Genomic DNA, 12422 nt, shown 5'->3' on the forward strand with positions numbered 1-12422 from the left:
GGAGTTCAGACATCATGCAGTTTTTAATACGCCCTGTATACTGTACTGCTTGTTTTTTTGTTTTTCATCTTTTGCCAGGGAAGCCTGAAACTCCTTCAAATTAGATAAGAAGCATTAGCGGGTTTCTGAAATTTCTGGAAATGTATGAGAAAGTGCTCTGTGTGATAGGTGATATGTTTGTGGACCACTACTCACCATGATACTCATTTAGTGCTCTTTACTCATTTAAATAGCCATCTCCATCGCCCCATGTTTCCCAGAATGACTCTTATGAGTACACTTATCTCGGCCCTGACACTATTATGAGCAAACAAAAAAAACCCATGCAGCAAATAGAAAACACAAGGGTCATCTAAACGAGGCAGAAAAAAAAAATAAAAATAAAAGAGGCAGAAAGATGACCCTGATGACCAAACATTTATTTCAGGGTAGTAGGGCAAAAAAGGCCCTTTCTCCCTCTTTCCACATGTTTTCTTCATTTTTCCTCTTTACACCTTAGCCATTTCTAACGGGCAGAGATGGTGTTAGAATATTACGGGAAAGCAATTTGTGACTTTGGCCTGAGGTAGATTGCTAAGTACTCTTAAGAGTTTGAAAGGACCTTGTAGCACATCTAGTCCAATTATTTATTTATTTATTTATTTATTTATTTATTTATTTATTTATTTATTTATCTATCTATCTATCTATTGTTATGTACGAGAGAAGATGGCTCAGAGAGGCATTTTCTTTCTTTCTTTTCTTTCTTTCTTTCTTTCTTTTTCTTTCTTTCTTTCTTTCTTTCTTTCTTTCTTTCTTTCTTTCTTTCTTTCTTTCTTTTTCTTCCTTCCTTCCTTCCTTCCTTTCTTTCTTCCTTTCTTTCTTTCTTTCTTTTCTTGTTATGTATGAGAGAAGATGACTTGGAGAGGTCATTTGACTTAGATAGGTCGCAAAGGGAATTAGTGATGAAGCAGTGATGAGGTCATTTGAATCCTGATACTGGAGCTCAGTGCTTCAGCTGGGGATCGGGGAAAGGGTGAAAACATAGGGAGGGAGTGTCTTTACATTTCATGCTTAATGACTGTAGGAAGGTGATGGAAAAATACCATCTTACTAGCCTAGGACCACGTTGAGCTTTCAAGTTTCTAGTAAGGGAGAGGATTGCACAAATTCTTCAAATATTTGGTTATTTTAGGGGATTTTTAGGAGATTTCTTTCCTGTTTTTGTGTTAGGATAGTATGTTTATTATCTCCTTAGAGGTTCACTATATTAAGAAAACATGATGGTTGTCTTCTTTAGGGCTTTTCCTTTCCTTTTCTTTTTTTTTTAATATATATATAGATTCACTTATTTATTTGAGAGAGAGAGGGAGAGAGGGCAAGCATGAGTGGGAGAGGGCAGAGGGAGAGAGAGAGAGAGAATCTCAAGCAGACTCCATGAGAAGCCTGTAGCTGGACTTGATCCTATGACTCTGAGATAATGACCTGAGCTGAAACTAAGAGTCTGTAGCTTAACCTGCTACACCACCCAGGTGCCCCTAGGGCATTTCCTTTTTCTCAGTGGGAAATGATAACTTAATCATGAAATAATTATGAGCAAATTAATCAATATTTTACTTGGCGTGAAGATTAAAGATTTAAGTAGTCACAGATAGCACTGATAAAATTTAAAAATATGTGTAGAATTTTAAGCACTTCAGCAATAACTTTTGTGGAGTAACGCTTTAGGAACCCACAGTACACGAGAAAGAAACTTTTCAGCTGTTATTTTTTTATTCCTAATTTGTGCTGTATCATCAAGCAAATGGAAATAACATCTATATATTTCCCAATTAACAAATATAATTTTAATATTTTATATAAGTCGAGCGTCATTCATAGGAAAGAATTCCAAAGTCCTTCCAAAGCATAACTGAGATGTCTGGGTGCATCTTAAAAGTCATGTAATTCATGGTTTAGCCTTTATTTGGGAATGAAATAATGGTTACAGCCAATGGTGTGATCAAAAGTTTCTTTCTTTGTCAAGATTTTTAGAAAATATTAATATATAGAGAAACCTGGTATGGCTAGTCATGAGATTTACACGGTTAAATTTCTCTGAGTTGGAAAGTGTCATGCCTTCTTGAATTTGAAACATTCACAATTTTCACCAGGTTTTACACTTGGTTAACTATGCTGGATTTTCCCCCCTTCAACTTTAATTGATTAGGGAGGATTCTACACTTGGGTACCCATATCCTCAAAGTGTCTGGCTTTGAAATAAAAAATGGAAGTTAGAAGGCATTGGGTTGGGATGAAGTGGCCACTTTAATTGGCTCAGGGGGTCTTCTAACCAATTTTCATTGGCCTCATTGGTGTCCTTGGCTACTGGAGAATGGAGGTAGCATGCAATATATTGGATGTCTGGGTGGCTCAGCGGTTGAGCATCTGCCTTTGGCTCTGGGCGTGATCCTGGGATTTAGAATGGAGTCCCACATGAGGCTCCCTGCATGGAGCCTGTTTCTCTCTCTGCCTAGGTCTTTGCCCCTCCCCCATCTCTCATGAAAAAATAAAAAAAAAAAAATAAAATCTTTAAAAAAAATAGAAAGCCAAAGACCTTTCAAGAGGTCTCGTTGAAAAAGCAAGGCGAAAGTAGGTTACTGAAGCCCGAGAAATTTCACCATAGACCACGTTGAGCGTCTTTGTGGTGACGATGTGACAACCATTGTGCCCTACGGCTTTCATGACTTCATTTCTTCATCTCATTAGGTACAAAAAATGAAACTCCCGCACTCCTCTCGTCACAAGGGCAAAGTTAGAGGTCTGAATACCAAAAACATAGAGACTCCACTACTCGGGAGGAACTAACGGTAAGGTGATGCATATCCAGGCCATCGAGTTAGGGATTAGGTGTTCTTTTGCATTTGCTTTTTGTTTTTGATGAACTAACGTTCTGAGCATGATAATGACTTAAAACTGGTAAACAAGCCTGGAGACGCAATTGCTGGCTGCAGCTCACGTCGCCAGGGCTTGGCTGGGGGAGAGGGAACACTCATTCTTTGGGTAAACGGGCGGTCCGGAAGTCCTGCGTGGGGAGCGCTCCTCTGCCCCCCGGATTCCGCGAGGCAGCGGGGTCTGGGATGCTCACCCCCTGGGTGTGCCCCATCCCGGGGGGACCCCAGCAGCCGGAGTGCACGCAGCACCGGTCGCAGCCAAGCGGCATTTAGTGCCCTTCTGCTGCGGCGCGCTCAGGGTTTGGGCAGAGCTGGTGAGCCCGTGCAGGAGAAGGGCGCACGGGTCGCGTCTGCAGCCATGCAGGTCCTCTTGGCACGGGCTGGTCCCCCGCCTCCTTCGCTCCTTCCCTCCCGTCCAGAGTGTGCTGAAGGAGCGAGGTGACCGGCGTGAATGACAGCCACCCAGACACCCAGGGCTAGAGCCCAGGAGCCTGTCTGGAGTCCACATTCTGGATTCCTCCGGGCCCTCGGAGCGTCCCTCTCACTCAGTGTGGAGCGGTTTCGGGGCACGGAGGGAGGCAGTTCGGGGGAGCGCGCGAAAGGGTTAATGTGTAGGGACTGGGTGAGGTTGGTCTAGGAGTCTCCGGCTTCAGCGAGCTGCAGGTGAAGGAGCTGGGGGTTCCAGCGTGGTGTCCCCCAGAGGAGGGGACCCGAAAGCTGGAGACGATGCAAACTGGGGCTGGAGTTTGAACTGTGTGAGCCCTCTGAAATTCCTGGGTCTCAGGTGGCACCGCAGAGAGGTGAGACAGGGCGGAGGGAGCCGTTCCCCACCTCTCCAAGCGCTCTCCAAGGTGTAAGGAAATCCCGTCTCCCCATCCTGGACGTGCGCAGGGTCTCACTGGGGCCAGCGCCCGCCGGGCATCCCCGAGCCCCATGCACCCTTCCGTGGAGGGACACTCGCTACCTCGTGGCCTGGCGAGAGCCCTTTCTCGCACGTCCCTTCTGCAGATCTTCTGGGCGAGCTCGGTCCCCGCCATCTGGGAGGTGAACCACCGGGTCAGGACCCCGGCGCTCCCGCGCGCATACTCTGATCCCCGGACTCCATCCCCAGGCCCTCGCAGTGTCCCCGACTCTTCCGAGAGAGTCCACCTCTCCTTGGGGGCAGGGGCTCACCAGCCGGAGCCCCCGGGCCCGGAGGACGCACTTGGGGCGCCAGGCCCCCGGGAAGGTGGGTGGAGTTGCCAGAGCGCGGGAGGCCCGGGGCGCACGGTCCTCCTAACCCCCTGAACCGGAGCAGGGGCGCGGCGACAGGGGTTCGTAGGCAAGGGATGCACACGCAATTGGGAGACTCGGGGGTGGGGTGGGGAATTTTACAGCCCCTGGCAATAGAACAAAACCCCTGACCAAACGTGTCCGTATCTCTAGTTTCCTGGGAAATAAACTGCTGCCCCTGACAGCGTCTCCCCAGTACAGCGAGGCCCACCGATGTAAGTTCTCCCGTTTTTCTCACCAGGGCGTCGCCAGCTTTTCCGAACTGGGGACGTTTCGTTCAGTGTCCGCTTAGCCACCGCGCATTAGGCCAGGGTAGGTCCTCTAGGGACCTCCCCCCACGCCCCGGGCAGAGTGCCTGGGGGGGGGGCACGCACCGGGGGAGCAGAGGGAGGTAACCCTGCCCGGCCTCCCGCGGCGCTGCCTCCCTTTCGCTGCAACAGTCTCCGAAGGCCACGTTTTTTTTTTTTTTTTCCTCGGGCAGGATTCTTTTCCCGCCCTACAATAGCCAGCGAGGGCCAGGTGCCCTCTCCGGGCGCCCAGGCCCGGGCACGACCCCCGGGAGACGCCGTGACGACCCTCGTTCCCTGCGCCCTGCCCGGGGGAGGGGGGGCGCAGCTCGCAGCTCGCAGCTGCAAGCTCGCCCGAGCAGCCCCAACTTCATTTCCTCCCCCTAGGGGCACGTTTCCTCGAAAAACCTCTCTCTGGCCCCTTCCAGCCTTTCCCTGCGGGACCGGGAAAAGTCTGAATCTCCGTAGAAAAGATTCCATTTTAAGTGCCCTGGGCGGGGGTGGGGAGGAGAGAGCGCAGTGGGCGGGGCGGAGGCGGCGGAGAGGCTGCACTTTCTCTCCGCTCCCAAGCAGCCTGCGGCGGATAAAGCGCAAGTTTGTGCACGGGGTGCTCGGAGGCGTTGCAAACCCGGGAAACAAAGTGTCCAGGGAGATGCGGAGTTGGCCCAGATTTCCCTTGCAGACGGGCTTGCGGAAACGCCTGTGATGGGAACTTTGTGCGGATCGTGTATGGAGGGAGCCGAGGGAAAGGAGGAGGGGGCAGTGGGAGCGTGCAATGTGCCTGCGTGTGTGTGTGTGTGTGTGTGTGTGTGTGTGTGTTGCGGGGGGGGGGGGGCGTGCGCCCAGGCGCGGGGGCGGCACCGCGGGGCGCAGCCGGGACTCGCGAGCGTCCCGCAGCCCCATTGCTTTGAGCCGTTCCGCGAGCGCTGGAAAAGGTCGTTGAAGGAGTTCGCTGCACACACACAAAATAATAATCTTAAAAAAGAGTGCCGGGCATGCGCACAGAGAGGATGCCATATTGGAATGAGGCTGTAGTGGGAGTCGGAGGACCGGAGCGGGCGCGCAGGGGAGGCGGCGGGCGGGCAGCGAGCGAGGCGCAGCGAGCCGGGGCGAGGCCGAGCGAGCGAGGCCGGCGGGGCCCCCCCACCCCACCCCGGCGGCGCCCCGCGGCCCGGGTCCACCCCGAGGGGAGCCCCAACTTCACCAGGTAGGACGCGGCGCCGGCCGCTGTCCCCGCGCCCAGCCCGCCCGGCGAGCAGACCTCCGGCCCGCAGGTTGAGTGCGCCGGGCAGCTGCTGCTTCTTCTTTTTTTTTTTTCTCCAGCTTCGAGCGGGGAAAAAGGAGGGGGGAAGCTGCAGCCAGCCCGGGCGTGGGAGGCTTGAGGAGGGGGAGAAGCCAAAGACAAGCGCCGGAGGGGAGAGAGCAGCGGCGCGCTGGAGCACAGCCCCAAACTCCGCTCTGCGCTCCGGCTTGTCATTTTTTTTCTTTTTTCTTTTTTTTGCTTGCTTCTCCCGTTCCCCTCCCGACAGCCTCGTCCCCCGGCTGGGACCAGCCCGGCCTTGCGGGAGGCCGTCTGTAGTTGCAAAGTGTCCTCCTTCCCCGGGTGCGAGCGGTCCCCTCCCGCCGCCCACCTTCCTCATTTGTGCGCTTGGGTTAGAGACGCAGCCGCCCTGGCCGCCCCGCGCTCCGCGGTCTCTTCCTACCCGGGGTCTCTTTCTTCTCCTTCTCTTCCTCCTCCTCCTCTTCTCCTCCTCCTCTTCTCCTTCTTCTTCTTCTTCTTCTTCTTCTTCTTCTTCTTCTTCTTCTTCATCTTTTTGGGGTGTCTGTGTGTGTGTTGGGGGCGGGGAGGGGCACACCGGCGGGGTGAGCCCTGGAGACCAGCCATCGAGGGTGTTAAACATCGTTTACACATTCGGAGTCGCCCTCTTGGAAACATTTGCCTGTGCAGCTGAAATGAAATTGTCAGTAGTAGTTTCGGAGCGTGCTCCGGCATGGATGATCTTTTTGTTCTTTTTTTTTTTTTTTGCTTTTGCTTTAAAGTAATATCCTGTCACTTGGGGCTTTCCTGTTGTCTACTCTCATATGACCTCCTTTCAAAATTGCTCATCTGATCTAGCTTGGGAGTTTATTTTTTTAAATGTGTATGTGGGTAAAAATCCGCCAAAAAAAAAAAAAAAAGAAGAAGAAAAGAAAAAGAAAGAAAGAAAACAACTGTAGGAACTGGTTAGATATATTTATTGATTTTGGCCCGGGGCGGCGGGAGAGGCCAACCCGGGACCGCGGGGGCGGTGGGGGGGGGGGGGATCCCTGGGTGGGGGGGAGGGAAGTGGTGGCTTCGCGGTGGCCGGACGCACGTCCAGAGCCCGATCCGTACTTGGGTTTTCTTGGAAGCGCTTGCAACTGCGGGGAAGGAGTATTTAGAAACCAGTTTCAATATGGCGGGCTAAGGTGGCTTCTAAAAACTGAAAATAAAGGTTTTGAGGTGGGAAAAAACCCCGCCGGAGTTGCCATGCCTTCCTTTCGACTCTCTTTGGCTGCTCCAGGAGCTGTTTTAGCGAATTAAGTGGGAAAAAAGAGACAGAATGAGCTGCCCTAGTTTTTTCCGTGTTTGGAGTCTGCGTGTCCAGTGCATTGCTAGGGGGGCAAGGGGGTGCCGCGGGTCCACACCAGGGCATGCAAACCCCACTGCTGGCTGCATGTGCCTTTTGGATCAGCGTGCAAGGCGGTGTGCGCGGTTGAGGGTGCGGTGGGGGGTGCCCAAGAGGTACGCCCCGAATGTCTGTGTGTGTGTGTGCGTCTTGGAACCAGACCCTGCCATGATTTGACGTGACAAACTGCTGACACGTAGTGTAAAATACATGAGGGGCAGAGGCAATGATTTATTCCGGCTTTCTTTGAGAGGAGCTCGCTCTGCTCTGCGGGCTGGATTCCGTGCGGGTGAAGCCCGGGGTAGGCGGAGTGAGGAGCTCCTTCTTAAAAGGACTAACTGTCCACGGTTTTGGGTGCAGTCGGGCTGCAGACGGGGTTTTGTGTGTGTGCGGCGTTGGGGATGGGGGGGCGTGCGCAGGATGCAAGCGGCCGCGCAGAAAGGTGTGGGCGCGCCGACCTCCGCTGCAAAGTGTGCCAGGGTCGAAGCGAGGAGTTGCTTTTGGAGTTGAGCTCTGGGGAAGGTGGGGGATGGGAGGAGTGTTCTCGGAAGAAAGTGTCCCTTGCGCAGGTCCAGCTGGAGAAGGCTGGGTCTGAGCGGGGCGTCCTCTGGCCGAGGCGGGCACGCGGGGGCGCGCGGTGGCATTGGGGTTCGAGTGGTGCCCGGCATCTGAGGTCGGGAGGGTCTGCGGCTGCAGTTTGGGGGCAAAGTCGGAGCCTGTAAGGGGAGTCCGAGGGGAAGCAAGCAAAACCCGAGCTCTCTAAGCTAGGAACGGGGATCTCCAACAGGGGTCGCCAGTGGCCAGGACGCAGCCGCCGAGCGGAGGTCGCGCGGGAGGGACCCAGGGGACAGGGGCTGTGCGGCGCCCGTGCGCGGTCCCCCGGCCCTGGAGAGGGCAGGTCCTGGGCACCTTCTCTGGGCCCGCGGACGTGACGGAGCCTTGGCCAGGTGCGCCGAGACGTGGTTAAGTCCTCGGGCGAAAAAGACAGTGTAGTTAGCGCAGTAACGGGGTCTCTGGGCGTTCACAGGGGGGCTCGGAGGGGCGAGCCAGAGGGTCGGCTCGTCGTCCGCCCTTAGACGCGCGCCGCGCTGTCGGAGAGGCCTGCCCGCCGCAGGGCCCCTCGGGTGGGGGCGCAGGGGACGCGACCCTGGGATCGGAGACCCCGCGGCCGATGCCCCCTCCCACCTGGGCGGCGGGGCCGAGGGATGCGCGACCCTCCGGCCGGGACGCGGGGGGCCCCCCAGGCTGGGCGCGCGGCGCGTCCCCGACCCTCGCTGCGCGCGCGCGGCCGGCGCGCCCTCCCGGGGGGCCCGCTCTCCCGTGGGCTTCGCCCCAGTGGAAACCAGCCTAAAATGGCTCTGTGCTCGTAAACTGCAGTTTCAGCCGGGAACCCCTCCCCTCGTCCTCCTGACGTCGCCGCTGACAAGCGCACAATTCACTCCCAACGCCCCGAAACCCGCGATTTTGCACCGAGCTGTGCGGTGGAAGCGAATATACAACCGATTACAAAGAACATTCCTCAGGAGCCTCGCGGGGCCCGAGTTTGTCGGAAGGAGCGGGAGGAGGGAGGGACCGAGACGCGGCGGGAGCCCGGCCGACCACCGCCCCGGAACCGGGGCCGGGGCTGGGGCCCTTTCCGCGTAAAGACGGCGAGGGAGGTGCCCGGGGGACGCGGACCGTGGCCGTGCGCAGCGCCGCGGTCGCCACTGCCGGGGGGAGGGGGCGGGGGGGGGGCGCTCGGCTCGGCGGGGTCGCGGCCCGGGAGCGCGGACGCCGCGCCGGCAAGCCCTGGAGAAGACCGTCCCCAAACTTCTGGAGACCCGCTTGCAGTTTCGCTTTCGGAAATTTCGGGATCTTCGGGTTTCCAGAGTTGGGTGGCATTCCGGGAATTGCAGGGCGCCAGGCGCTGGCCGTGCGGATGCTCGGGGCGGACTCCTCACCACCCCGCGCGCCCCCTCGCTGGCGCCCCCGGACCCCGCGCGCGCGCGCTCCAGGGTTTGGGGCTCCCAGCCCCGCGCGCGCAGCGAGAGCCCCGGCCGCGGAGAGCGCCCGCCCCGCCCCGCCCCGCCCCGGCGGATCCCAGCCCACTGGTGGGAATCCGCGTTCGACCAGGGCAGACCCTTCCCCGAATCCGGATCCATCGCCGCTGCCCTCCAGTTTTCCCTCACCCCTCCACCCCCCACACCGAGGCCGAGCGACCTGGGGGACCGATTGGCGTGTCTACACCAAGCCCGTGGATCCAGGTTTCACCAGGTCGGAGAAAACGCGACAGCAGGCTTACATTTTGGCACCGCGTTCCGGGGAGGCCAGGTTGGGGGTGGGGAGGGAGGTGGAGCGGGTGCAGAGGGGGAGGGGAGAGGCCTTGGTGTCCAGAAGGAATTGTTGCCCAGGCTCTCCCTTGCAGATAGGAGATCTGCTACTTTCTCCCTAGTAAGCATTAAATTGGCACACACGCTGCTTCCTCCCTTCCATAAATAAATATTGCCTCAGATCCTTATCTTAGCTCGGCACTGGGACCAAGCTGCCTGCCTGGAGGGGGTGAGGGGCACACCCGTGCACACACAAGGAACCCTCCACCCCCTGACCCAAGCTTTTGCTCTGCAGAGGACCCATTCCCCTGACGGTGTAAACCACTGCCCGGTGGCAGGGTGATTGATCCAGCAGCCCCCACCCTAGAGAAGAGTGCACCCAGCCACCCTGTTTGCTGTAACTGCTGTTGAAGAAGTGCCAGCTGAGACTTGCAGGGCTGAGAAGTGTTTCCCATCTCTCATTTCCCATTAGGATTCCAGCGCCTTGAACCTCAAACAGGCCATCCCGCTGGGACCTCAATTTCACTAATGATGGGAGTCATTGATTCATGTTTTCTTGCAGAAATCGTGGACAAATTTTTTTTTTTTAAAAAACCTTGCTAGATATGAATACCTAGGTTCACGATTCTTGCTTAAAAACAAAGCAACCAACCAGAATAAGTTCCTGAAGAAAGAGAAGAGCCTTGGTGATCTCAGGATTGGCCTCTCTATTCATACCTTTTTTTTTTTTTTTTTTTTAATCATAAAAACTTCCTTTGCTGTCCTGGGAGTATTGAATGTTTATCACATCTCAACACTAGCTGAGGTGGCACATGCTAGTGCCCACAAAGGACTTGCCACCTCTGAGAGGTGCTGAGTGATGGAAACATAGCTCTGAGCGGTAAGAAGGTTCTGTTTAATTGGTATAGGCTCTCTGCAGGGCCTATGCTTAGACCTAAAAGTTTTTGTTGGTATATCAAAGCAAAAGAGTTCTCTTCCTCCTTGTCGTCCTTTTTCTTCTTAATTTGTACAAAAATGGTCCACTCTAGCATTTTGAATCACCTCTAGTTCTAGTGTTCTAGGTTTGGACATTTCTCTTTTAGTGTTCACTATTGGGAACTTTTAGAGTCCATCCAACAGTATATGGTCATAAAGAAGAGTTTGTAAAAGGTTCTTGTACCAAAATGAAATTAGGATATGTGATTCAAGGCATATTTAGTGTTTTCTTCCCCCCCCTAATTGTTCTTATGTCTGCATTGTCCCAGTACTAATTTATTGTCCCTATGGAAACAAAATGTGGGAAAAAAAATAGGGAAATTACACTAGTTGTAACAAACCAACCTGTGCAATTATGGTGACCTGGGATCTAACCACCTGATTTGGTAAGGAAGATTCTTGGCAGAGAAGAGGACAGAACCAGAAGGCCTCTGGGTTCTACTTCAGAGATATTTCTATCTAGCTGTGTGACCTTGGACCACTTAGGGCATTTCCCTGAGCCTCAGCTTCCTTATCTGCAAAATGAGTGCATCAAACTTGAGTCTTAGATATCTCATGCTTTTGTTTGGAGGAAAGAAATCAGTAATTCAACACATCTTTGTAGGCATGCTCAAGTGATGCCTCTTTCAGACCGGTGCCTGCAAAGTATAGTGAAAGCACTACTGGCCTTGGTGACCATAGCTCAAGGAGAGGTTTGTGAAAGCAGTTGGTGGGTTGTAGCTCACTGTGCGGGGGTCAAGTGCTGTCTTTGCTGAGGAAAGAAGGTCCACATGAGGGCATGTCTCATTCATGCCCTGGGCAAGGTGAGATGAAGAGATGGAGGTACACACAAATGTAGCCTACGAATGTAATCTTTTAACTTTCTTTTTAAAAGATTTATTTCTTTATTTTATTTTTTAAAAGATTTTATTGAGAGACACATGAGAGAGAGAGAGAGAGAGAGAGAGAGAGAGAATGAGAGAGGCAGAGGCACAGGTAGAGTGAGAAGCAGGCTCCATGCAGGGAGCCCAATGTGGGACTCGATCCTTGGTCTCCAGGATCAGGCTCTGGGCTGAAGGCTGCGCTAAATGGCTGAGCTACCTGGGCTGCCCTATTTCTTTATTTTAGAGAGAGAGAGAGAGAGAGAGCGCATGAGTGGGAGGAGCAGAGGGAACGGGAGAGAGAATCTCAACTAGACTCTTCACTCAGTGGGACTTGATCCCAGGACCCTGAGATCATGACCTGAACCAAAACTGAGACTTGGATGCACAACTGACAGAGGCACCCAGGGGCCCCAGCCTTCATATAACATTGATAACAGCATGAGCTAGACTAGGTCATTGTGGTTTTGAATACAAGTCATAAAGAAGAACCTGATTGGAGTAATTCCTAGGACTAGAAGGCACCATTCCACACAGTCCTCTGTACCCCACCATTACAGACAGCATGAGTGCTTGGACTTCATTTGCTAGTATTTACAGTGTGGGTGTGTGACTGTGGCCCCCTGAGAGCCTGAGAGTGAATGAAAGAACTAGATCTGATGCTGCATTTTCCATTCCTTTCTTTAAGTTGGGCCACTAGGCAGTGCACTTGACTCTTGAACAACACAGGGGTTAGGGGCAACTAGTCCCCCACCCCCAGTCCAAAATCCCTGTGTCACTTGGCTCCCCAAAAGTTCAACTACTAATAGTCTATTGTTGACCAGAAGCCTTACTGATAACGTGAACAGTTGATTAATACATATTTTATATTTGTTTATGTGTTGTATTTTTATAATGAACTAGATAAAAGAAAATTGTTATTAAGAAAACCCTAAGAAGAGAAAATATATTGACAGTAGTGTATTTAGAAAAAAAAAATCCTGTGTGTTGGTGGACTTAGAGGTCAAACCTGTATTCAGGAGTCCGCTGTACTTCCTCTCTTTGTAAGACTAGAAATGGCCTGGACAACTCATAAGAAAAATGATTTTGTTGGCTAAGACAAGTGCTGGCTGTGTTGAAGTCCGTGCAAATGAGATAGGACTGTATCTTGTAAATAAGG

The 12422-nt window shown here is 53.3% G+C and overlaps 1 protein-coding gene across 5 annotated transcripts in view; it reads left to right on the forward strand.

Moving 5' to 3' along the window:
* The first annotated feature begins 5041 nt into the window (after positions 1–5041).
* The window catches only part of SFMBT2 (Scm like with four mbt domains 2), a 216808-nt gene continuing 209427 nt past the window's right edge, over positions 5042–12422 (forward strand). For 3 of the 5 annotated variants that reach the window (XM_072749597.1, XM_072749602.1, XM_072749601.1), the window contains exon 1: positions 5545–5678. The gene's annotated coding sequence lies outside the window, so the exon portion shown is untranslated. Of the gene's footprint in view, positions 5199–5544; positions 5679–9089; positions 9373–12422 lie in introns of those variants that run through there. The other 2 variants (XM_072749599.1, XM_072749600.1) reach the window with 2 other exon arrangements.

Source organism: Vulpes vulpes, chromosome 2, assembly GCF_048418805.1.
Source record: "Vulpes vulpes isolate BD-2025 chromosome 2, VulVul3, whole genome shotgun sequence".
In the NCBI taxonomy this organism is placed as follows: Eukaryota; Metazoa; Chordata; class Mammalia; order Carnivora; family Canidae; genus Vulpes; species Vulpes vulpes.